Here is a 12,177-nt window from a genome sequence, read left to right as displayed (position 1 = left end):
AACCCTAACACTAACCATAATTCTCACTCTAACAATAACTCTCACCCTCACCCTTACCCTTACCCTCAACATAACCCTATCGCTAACCCTAAAGCTAACCCTAAACCTCACCCTAATCCTAACCCTCACTGTAACCCTATCCCGCACACTAACCCTAACCCTAACCCTCACCCTAACCCTCACCCTCACCCTAAACCTAACCCTAACACACACCCTCACCCTAATCCTAACCCTAACCCTAACACGATCCCTTACCTAACGAAAACCTCACCATCACCCTTATCCTCACCCTACCCCTCACCCTCACACTAGCCCTCACCCTAACTCTAACCCTCACCCCAACCCTAAACTTAAACCTCACCCTCACCCTCACCCTAACCCTAATCCTACCCTAACACTCATCCTAACACTAACCCTAAAACTAATGCTAACCCTAAAATTCACACTCACCCTAACCCTCACCCTAAACCTTACCGTCACCCTAACCCTAACCCTAGCCCTCACCCTCACCCTAACCCTCACCCTAACCTTTACCCTTAACCTAAACCAAACCCTAAACCTAACCCTAACCCTAACCCTAACCCTAACCCTAACCCTCAGCGTAAACCTTATCCTAACTCTAAACCTAACACTCACATTAACCCTAACCCTAACCCTCAACCTAACTAACCCTCACCCTAACCCTCACCCTAACCTAAACCTCAGCCTAAACCTCACCCTCACCCTAATCGTCACCATAAACTTAACCCTAACCCTTACCTAACTGAAAACCTCACACTCACCCTCACTCTAACCCTCACCCTCACCCTAGGCCTCACCCTAACCTTAACCCTCACCCTAACCTTAAACCTCACGCTAACTCTATCACTAACACTCACCCTCTCCCTAACCCTAACCCTAACGATAACCCTCACCCTAAACCTAAACCTTACCCTAACACTACCCCTCACCCTAACATTCACCCTAACTCTAATGATAACTCTAACCCTCTCCCTCACCCTAACCCTCACCCTAAAAATTATCCTCACTCTAACCCCAACCCTAACCCTCCCCCTCAACCTAACCCTCACCCTAACCCTAAACCTCATCCTAAATCAAATCCTTACCCTCACATTAACCCTAACCCTCACCGTCACCCTAACCCTCTTCCTAAACCTAACCCTCACCTACTACCTAACGCTCAATCTCACCCGAACTCTAACCCTTACCCTAAGACTCACCCTCACCCTAAACCTCACGCTAACCATAACTGTCACCAAAACCCTAACCCGAACCCTCACCCAAACCGTAACCCTCACACTAACACTCACACTCAACCTAATACTCACCCTAACAATAACCTTAACCCTTACCTAACCGAAACCCTCACCATCACCCTCAACCTCATCCTAACTCTCACCCTCAAACTAGCACTCACCTTAACCCTAACCCTAATCCTAAAACTCTCCCTCACCCTCCCCTTCAGCCTCAGCGTAAACCTAACCCTAATCCTAAACCTATCCCTCACCTCACCATCACCCTAACTCTAAACCTAACCTTAAGGCCAAACCTCACCCTCACCCACACCCAAACCCTTACCCAAACCCTCACACTAACTCTCACACTAATCCTAACGCTAACCCTATACCTCGCCCTCAACCTGACCCTCACCATAAGCCTTATCCTCACACTAAACCTAAACCTAACCCTAACCCTCACACTAACCCTAATTCTCACCCTAACCGTAACGCTACCCCTCACACTAACCCTAACACTAATCCTAATCCTAACCCTCACCCTAACCCTAACCCTAACCCTGACCCTCAACTGAACCCTCACCCTCACCCTAACCCTCACCCTAACCCTAACCCACACCCTCAATATAGCCCTCACCGTAACCCTGACACTAACCTTAAACGTAAACCTCATCCTCACCCACTCCCTCCACCTCAGCCTAACTGTAACGCTAATACTAAAACTTCCCCTCACCCCCACCATCACCCTAACCTGAACACTAACCTAATGCCATCCCTCACCCTCACCCTCACCCATACCCTAACCCTAACCCTAACTATAAACCTAACCCTGACCCTAAACCTAACCCTCACCCTAAACCTAACCATAACCCTAAAACTCACCATAACACTAATCCTAACCCTTACCCTTACCCTAACCCTATCCCTCACCCTAACCCTAACTCTAACCCTAAAACTCACTGTAAATCTAACCCTAATCCTAACCCTCACCCTAAGCCTAACCCTAAACCTAACACTCAACCTAAAACTAACCCTAACCCTCACCCTCAACCTAACCCTCACCCTAACCCTTATCCTCACACTAACCCTAACCCTAACCCTAACCCTAACGCTAAACCTCACACTACCCCTAAACCTAACCCTAACCCTAAAACAAACACTCACCCTCACCCTAAAACTAACCCTAACCCTAAACCTCACCCTAACCTTCACCTTAACCATCACCCTCACCCTAACCATAACCCTAAAACTAACCATCACCCTAACACTCACCCTAACCCTAACCCTCAACCTAACCCTCACCCTCACCCTAATCCTCACCATAAATTTAACCCTAAACCTTACCTAACCGAAAACCTCACAATCACCCTCACTCTAACCCTCACCCTCACCCTAGGCCTCACCCTAACCTTAACCCTCACCCTAACCTTAACCCTCACCCTAACCTTAACCCTCACGCTAACCTTAACACTCACCCTAACCCTATCAATAACACTCACCTTCTCCCTAATCCTAACCCTAACCATAACCCTCACCCAAACCCTAACCCTAAACCTTCCCCTAACGCTAACCCTCACCCTAACGCTCACCCTAACTCTAATGATAACCCTAACACTCACTCTCACCCTAACCCTCACCCTAACACTTATTCTCACTCTAACCCTAACCCTAAACCTCATCCTAAATCTAACCCTAACCCTCACAGTCACCCTAACCCTCACCCTCAACCTAACCCTCTAACTAACCCTAACTCTCACCCACTACCTAACGCTCTAACTCACCCCAAACTTATCCCTCACGCTACGCCTCACACGAACACTCACACTCAACCTAATCCTCACCCTAACAATAACCTTAACCCATACCTAACCGAAACCCTCACCCTCAACCTCACCCTCACCCTAACCCTCATCCTCAAAATATCCCTCACCTTAACCCTAATCTTAACCCTAAACCTCACCCTCACTCTCCCCCTCAGCATCAGCCTAACCCCAATCCTAATCCTAAACCTATCCCTCACCCCCACCATCACCCTAACCCTAACCCTAATGCCAACCCTCCCCCTCACACACACCCAATCCCTAAACCTAACCTTAACAATAACGCTAAACCTAACCGTAAACCTCACCCTCACCCTAACCCTAACCCTCACCCTCACCCTTACTCTAAACCTAACCCTAACCCTAACCCTTATACTCAACCTAAATCTAACCCTGACACTCACCCTAACACTCACACTAACACTAAATTTCACCTTACCCTAAACCTCACACTAACCCTTGACCTTACCCTCACCCTCACCCTAACATTAACCCTATCCCTAATACCCGAACTAACCCTAACCCTAACCCTCAACCTCACCCTCAACCTAACCCTAACCCTAACATTAAACCTCGACCTAACGCTAACCATAACCCTGACCCTCACCCTCACCCTAACTCTCACCGTCACCCTAACCCTCACCTGACAGTAGCCCTCACCCACTCCCTAACCCTCACCCTCACCCGAATCCTCACCCTCACACTAAGCCTAACCCTAACCCTAACCATAATACTAAACCTAACGCTCACCCTCACCCTCACCCTAACCGTAACCCTAAACCTAACCCTCACCCTCACACTCACACTCACCCTAACCCTCACCCTCACCCTAAACATCACCCTAATCATAACCCTCACACGAATCCTAAACCTAACTCTCACCCTCAAACTCACACTCGCCCTCACCCTCACCTTCACCCTCAACCTAACCCTCCACCTCACCCTAGCCCTCATCCTAACCCTCACCCTAAACCTAACCGTCATCCTCAGAATAACCCTAACCCTAACCCTCACCCACACCCTCACCCTCACCCTAACCCTAACCGTGACCCTAACCCTAACCCTAACAATACACCTAACCCTAACCCTAACCCTAACCTTCACAATAACTCTAAACCTAAACCTCACCCACACCCTAAACCTCACCCTAACCCTAACCGTAATAATAAACCTAACTCTAACACAAACCCTCACCCTCACCCTAACCCTAAACCTAACCCTAACCTTAACCCTCACCATCACACTAGCTCTCACCTTAGCCCTAAACCTAACCCTAAACCTCACATTAATGCTAAACTTAACCCTACATCTAACACTCACCCTAACACTAACCCTAAACCTCAGCCTAACCCTAAACTTCCCCCTCAGCCAAACTTTCATCCTAAATCTAACCCTAACCCTCACCCTCACCCTCACCCTCTCCCTCATAATATCCCTTACCCTAACCATAACCATAACCCTAACCCTCACCTTCACCGTAAACCTAAATCTAACCCCAACATTCACCGTCACAATCACCTTCACCCTAAACCTCACCCTGAAACTAACCCTCACCCTGAACCTAACCCTCACCCTTACCCCAACCCTAACCCTTACACTCAACCTAACACTAACCCTAAACCTCAAAGTAACCCTAACCTTCACCCTAACCCTCAAGCTAACCCTAACCCTCACCCTCACCCTCACCCTCAGCCTAACTCTAACACTAACCCTAAACCTAAACCTAAGTCTAATCCTCACCCTCACACTCACCCTCACCTTAAACCTAACCCTAAACCAGACCCTAACCCTAACCTTAACACTCTCAACCTTACCCTCACACTAACACTCACACTAACCCTAAACTTCAATCTCAACCTAACCCTCACCCTAACCCTTAAACTCACCCTAATAGTAACCTAAATCCTCACACTAAACCTAACACTCAACCTCACACTAAACCTAACACTAACCGTAAACCTCAACTTCACCCTAGCCCTCAACCTAACCCTAATCCTAACCCTAACTCTCACCCTAACCCTAACCCTCACACTCACCCTAAACATCACCCTCAACTTAACCCTAACACTAACCCTCACCCTCATCCGTAGCCTAACCGAAACCCTAACCATATTCCTAACCCTAACTCTGACCCTCATCCTCAACCTAACCCTAACCCTAACCCTGATCGTCACCCTCACTCTCACCCTCACTCTCAGCCTCACTCTCACCCTCACCCTCACCCTCACCCGAAACCTAACCCTCACCCTAACCCTAACCCTCACCCTAAACCTAACCCTAAACCCAAACCCTCACCCTAACACTAACATTAACCCTAACCTGTAGGGTAACAATAACCCTAACCCTAATGCTAACCCTAAACCTCACCCTCAACCTAACACTCACCCTAAACCTTACCCTCACTGTAACCCAACCCTAACACTAACACTAACCCTCACAGTAATCCTAATCTTCACCCTAACCCTAACCCTACACCTCAGCCTAACCCTCACCATAACCCTAACCCTAACCCTAACTTTAACCCTCACCCTAACCTTAACCCTAACCCTAACCCTAACCCTCAAGGAACATCAACCCTCAGGCTAACGCTAACCCTCACCCTAACCTTCACCCTCCGCCTAACTGTAACCCTAACCATAATCCTAACCCTAAATCTGACCTCGCCCTCACCGTAACCCTAACCCTAACCCTCACCCTCACACTCACTCTCACCCTCACTCTCACTCTCACCCTCACGCTCATACTCACCTTTACCCTAACTCTCAACCTAACCCTAACCTTAACCTAAACCTAATCCTCATACTAACAGAAACCTAAACTTAACCCTCCACCTGACCCTCACCCTAATGCTAACCCAAACCCTAACCCTAACCCTCACCCTAACCCTCACCATAACCCTAATCCTCACCCTAAACCTAACCCTCACCCACACCCTAACCCTAACGCTAAACCTATCCCTAACCCTCACCATAACCCTAACACTAAACTTCACCCTAACCCTAACCCTCAAGGTTACCCTCACTCTCAACCTAATCCTCACCCTAACCCTACCCTAACTCTTACCTAACCGAAATCATCACCTTCACCATCACTGTCACCCTAAGCCCCACCCTCAACATAACCCTCATCCTCACCATCACTCGAAACGTAAGCCGCACCCTCAACCTCACCCTCACCCTTATCCTAACCAAAACCCTAACCCTAATCCTAACCCATCACTCACCCTCACCCTCACAATAACCCTAACAATAATCCTAACCCTCACGGTCACCATCACCCTCACTATAACCCTAACGCTAACCTAACCATCAACCTTACCCTAACCCTCACACTAACCCTAACCCTCACCCTCACCCTCACCCTAATCCTTACCCTAACTCTAACCCTAACCCTCACCCTCACCCTAAAACTCAACCTTACCCAAACCCTAACCCTTACCCTCACCCTAATCCTAACTCTAACCCTAACCATCACACTAACCCTAAGCTTCACCCTAACCCTTACGATAACCCTAACGTTCCCCCTGACCCTGACCCTCAAACTCACCCTCAGCCTAACTCTAAACCTAACCCTAAACCTAACCCTAACCCTAATACTCACCCTCAACCTCACCCTTACCCTAACACTAACAATAAACCTAACACTAGCCTTAAACCTAACCCTAACTCTAAACCTCACCCTCACCTTAACCTTAACAATAATCCTAACGCTAACCCTAAACCTAACACTAACTCTAACCCTAACCCTAACACTAACCCTAACCCTAACCTAAACTCTAACCGTAACCCTCACCCTAACGCTTAACCTAACCCTCAGCCTCACCTTAACCCTCACCATAACCCTAACCCTCACCCTAATACTCACTCCAACACTCACGCCAACCCTAAACCTCACTCTCACCCTAATCCTCACTCTAACCCTTACCCTCAACCTAACCCTAACCCTAATCCGAACCCGAACCCTCACACTAAACCTAATACTCACCCTAACACTAACCCTACCCTTCGACCTAACCCTCACCCTAACCCTCACCCTAACCCTAATCCTCACCTTCACCCTACCCCTAATTCTAAACCTAACCATCACCCTAAACCTTACCCTAAACCTAACTGTAACCCTAACATTCACCCTAGCTCTCACACTACCCCTAACCTACACCCTCACCCTAAACCTCACCCTAACCCTTAACCTCAACCTCACCCTAACCCTAACCCTAATCCTAATACTCACACTAACCCTAACCCTAAACTTCAACTTAACCCTCATGCTACCCCTAACCCTAACACTAACCCTCACACTAACCCTAACCCTAAACCTAACCCTAACCCTTAGACTAACCCTAACCCTAACCCTAACCCTAAACCTACCTCTAACCCTAACCCTAACCATAAACCTCACCCTCACCGTCAGTCTCACCATCAGCCTAACAATAACCCTAATCCTAACCCTCACCCTCACCCTCACATTAACTCTAACCCTAACCCTAACTTTAACCCTCACCCTCATCCTCACCATAATCCTAAATCTATCCCTAAACCTCACCCTAACCCTAACCCTCACCCTAACCCTAACCCTAACCCTCACCCTCACAGTAACACTAACACTTACCCTAACCCTCACCCTAACCCTTACCCTAAACCTAATGCTAACCCTAACTCTCAGCCACACCCTTAACCTCACGTAACACTAAACTCACCCACACCCTAACCATCACCCTCACCCTCACAATAACTCTAACCCTAACCATAACCCTAACCCTCAACCTCATCCTCACCCTAACCCTAACTCTATCCCTAAACATCACACTAACCCTCACCATAACACTACCCTATCCCTCACCCTCAAACTAACACTAACACTAACACTAACACTCACCCTAAGCCTCACCATAATCCTAATGCTAACCCTAACCCTCATCCACACCTTAAATCTCACCTTAACCCTAACCCTCACACTAACACTAACACTAACCTTAACCCTCAACCTAACCCTCACCCACACCCTAACCCTCACCCTCACCTGAGCCCTCACACTCACCCTAACCCTCACCCTAACCCTAAACATCAATCTAACCATAACTCTCACGTTAACCCTAACGGTAACACTCATTCTAACCCTCACACTCACCCTCACCCTCAACTTCACACTCACCCTAACCCTAACCCTCACAATCACATTAGCCCACAAACTAACCCTAACCCTAACCTTCACCCTCAACCTAACCCTAAACCTAACCATAACCCGAAGCCTCACCCGAACCCTCACCCTAAACCTACCCCTAAACCTAACCCTAACTATAACCCTAACCCTAAACGTAACCAGAAACCTCACCCTAACCCTAACCCTAAACCTAACCCTCACCCTAACCCTAATCCTATGCCTCACACTCAGCCTAACCCTAACCCTCAACCTAAGCATATCCCTAATAAGAACCCTAAAGCTCCTCCTAACCCTAACACTCACCCTCACCCTAACCGTAAACCTAACCCTAAACCTCACTCTAATCCTAATCCTCACACTCACCCTAACCCTCACCATCAGCCTAACACACACCCTCACCCTCACCATCACCCTAAAGCTCACCCTCATCCTAAACATCACCCTAACCCTAACCCTCACCCTAACCCTATCCCTAACGCTTATGTAACCAAAACCCTCAACCTCAACCTCACCCTCACCCTAACCCTAACAATACCCCTCAGCCTAACCTTCATCCTAATCCTATCCCTCACCCGAAACCTCATCCTAAATGTAACACTCACCCTAACACTAACTCTAACCCTAAACCTCACCCTAACTCTAACCCTCACCTTAATCCTAAACCTAACCCTCACCCTCTCACTAACCCTAAAGCTAACACTAACCCTCACCCGAACCCTCACCATAAGCCTAAAGCTAACACTAAAACTCATTCTCAACCTAACCCTCACCCTAACCCTATCCCTCAAGCAAACCCTTACCCTCACCCTCACCTGAACCCTCACACTCACCCTAAACCTCAACTTCACCCTAAATATCATCCTAAACCTCACCCCCACCCTATCCCTAACCCTATACCTAACCCTCACCCTAACCCTCACCCAAACCCTAAACCTCACCCACACCCCAACCCTCACATTCACCCTAAACCTCACCCTCACCCTAGCCCTCACCCTAACCCTATCCTAACCCTAAACCTAACCCTCACCCTCAGCCTAAACCTAACCCTAACCCTCACCCTCAGCCTAACCCTATACCTAAACCTAACCCTGACCCTCACCCTCACCCTCACTGTAACCCTCATACTAACCATAACCCTCACGCTAACCCTCACCCTAACACTAACGCTAACCCTAAATTTCACTCTCAACCTAACCACTTACCCTCACGATCACCTGAACCCTCACAGTCACCCTAACCATCAACTTCACCCTAAATATCATCCTAAACCTAAACCTCACCCTAACCCTAACCCTCACCCTAACCCTCAACCACAACCTAAGCCTCACCCTCACCCCAAAGCTCACACTCAACGTAAACCTCACCCTCACCCTAAAATTCACCCGAAACCTAACCCTCACCCTAAGCCTAACCCTTACCGTCACCCTAATCCTAACCCTCACCCTCACCTTCACCCTCAGTCTAACACTCACCTTCACCCTAGCCCTCACCCTAAACCTATCCTCACCCTAACCCTAACCCTCACCCTCAGCCTAACCCTAACCCTAACCCTCAACCTCAGCCTAAGCCTAAACCTAAACCTAACCCTCACCGTCACCCTCAGCCTCACCCTAACCCTCACCCTAACCATAAATATAACCCTAACTCTAACCCTAACCCTAACCCTCACCATCACCCTAAACCTAAACCTCACCCTATCCCTAACCCTAAACCTCACACTCACCCCAAACCTAACCCTAACCCTAACCCTCACCCTAACCCTCACCCTAACACTAACGCTAGCCCTAAACTTCACTCTCACCCTAACCCTAAACCTAACCCTTACCCTCACCCTAAATCTAACCCAAACCCTCACACTAAACCTAACCCTCACCCTAACCCTTACTGTACCCCTCAAACTAACATTCACCATAAACCTAACCCTAACATACACCCTAACCCTAACACAAAACTTGACCCAGGCCTCACCCTAACCCTAATCCTATCCCTAACCACACCCTAATCCTAACACTCTCAATCACTCTAAACCTCCCCCTTACCATAAACCTCATAATAACCCTAACCCTCAACCTAACTCTCAGACTAACTGTAACCCTAACCCTAATCCTAACCCTAACTCTCACCCTCACACTCACCCTCATTCTAACCCTATCTCTAACACTAACCATCACCCAAACCCTAACCCTCACCCTCTGCCTAACCGTAACCCTAACCGTAAACCTAACCCTCACCCTCACCATCACCCGCAGCCTAACCCTCAACGTAACACTAACCCTAACCCTCACCCTAAACCTAACCCTAACCCTTAACCTCACCCTCACCCTAAACTTCACCCTAACCCTCACCCTTACTCTAAACCTAACCCTAACCCTAACCCTTACACTAAACTTAACTCTAACCCTAACCCTCACCCTAACACTCACACTAACACTAACCTTCACCCTCACACTAAACTTCACCCCAACCCATACCCTCGCCCTCATCCTAACTCTAAACCCTAACCCTAATACTCACACTAACCCAAACCCTCACCCTCACCCAATCCCTAAACCTAACCCTAACCCTCACCCTAACACTCATGCTAACCCTAAACCTTACTCTCACCCTACTCTCATCCTAACACTTACCCTCAACCTAAACCTATTCGTAATCAAAACTCTCACCCTAACCCTAACCCTAAAACTAACCCTAACCATAATCCTCACCCTACCCTCAGCCTAACCCTAACCCTAAACCTAACCCTTATCCTAACCCTAAGCCTAACCCTAACCCTCACACTAAACCTAACCATCACACTAAAACTAACCCTACCCCTCACACTACCCCTCATCCTAAACCTAACCCTAACCATCACCCTCACCCTAACTCTAACCCTAACACTCACCCTCACCCTAAACCAAACCCTCACCCTCTCCCTCAACCTAACCCTAACCCTAACCCTCACAATAAACCTCATCCTAACCGTAACCCTAACACTCACACTAATCCTAAACCTAACCCTAATCCTCACCCTCACACTCACCCTCACCCTAACACTAACCCTAACACTAACCCTGACCCTCATCCTAACCCTCACCGCTACATATATCCTCACGGTAACCCTAACCCTAACCCTAAACCTCACACTAACCCTACCCCTCACACTAAGCCTAACCCTAGAACTCACCCTAACCCTCATTCTAAACCTAACACTAACCCTAATACTCACCATAACCCTAAGCCTAACCCTCACCCTAACACTAACCCTCAGCCCACCCTCACCCTAACCCTAATCCCACACCTCACCATAACCCTCATCCTAACCCTAACCCTAAACCTTACACTCACCCTAAACCTAAACCTAACCCTAACCCTCACCATCACTCTCACTCTTAGCCTAACCCTAACCCTCACCCTAAACCTTACCCTCATCCTACCCTAAACCTAACCCTAACCCTAACACTCACCCAAACCCTAACCCTAACATTAACCCTAAACCTAACCCTAACCCTCACCCTCATCCTAACACTCACCCTAATCCTAACCCTCACCCACACCTAACCCTCACCCTCAACCAAATCCTCACCCACAACCTAACCCTCACCCTCACACTAAACATCACCCGAACCCTAATCCGCACCCTAACACTAACCCTAACCCTGACGCTAACCCTAACCCTCAACCTCACCCTAACCCTAAGCCTAAGCCTAACCCTAACAATAATCCTAAACCTAACACTCACCCTCTCCCTAACACTAAACCTATCCCTAAAACATCCTCACACTCACCCTAACCATAACCCTAACCCTCACCCTCACCCTACCCTAACTAAAACCCTATCCGTAACCCTCACCCTACCCCTCACCATAACCCTTAACCTAACCCTAACCCTCACCGTCACCCTAAACCTAAATCTAACCATAACCCTCACCCTAACCGTAAATCTAAACCTCATCCTCTCCCTAACACTCACCCTCACCCTA

Source organism: Dipodomys merriami, unplaced genomic scaffold (assembly GCF_024711535.1).
Source record: "Dipodomys merriami isolate MVZ:Mamm:240054 unplaced genomic scaffold, mDipMer1.0.p SCAF_47, whole genome shotgun sequence".
Taxonomy (NCBI): domain Eukaryota; kingdom Metazoa; phylum Chordata; class Mammalia; order Rodentia; family Heteromyidae; genus Dipodomys; species Dipodomys merriami.
This window is presented reverse-complemented; position numbering follows the sequence as displayed.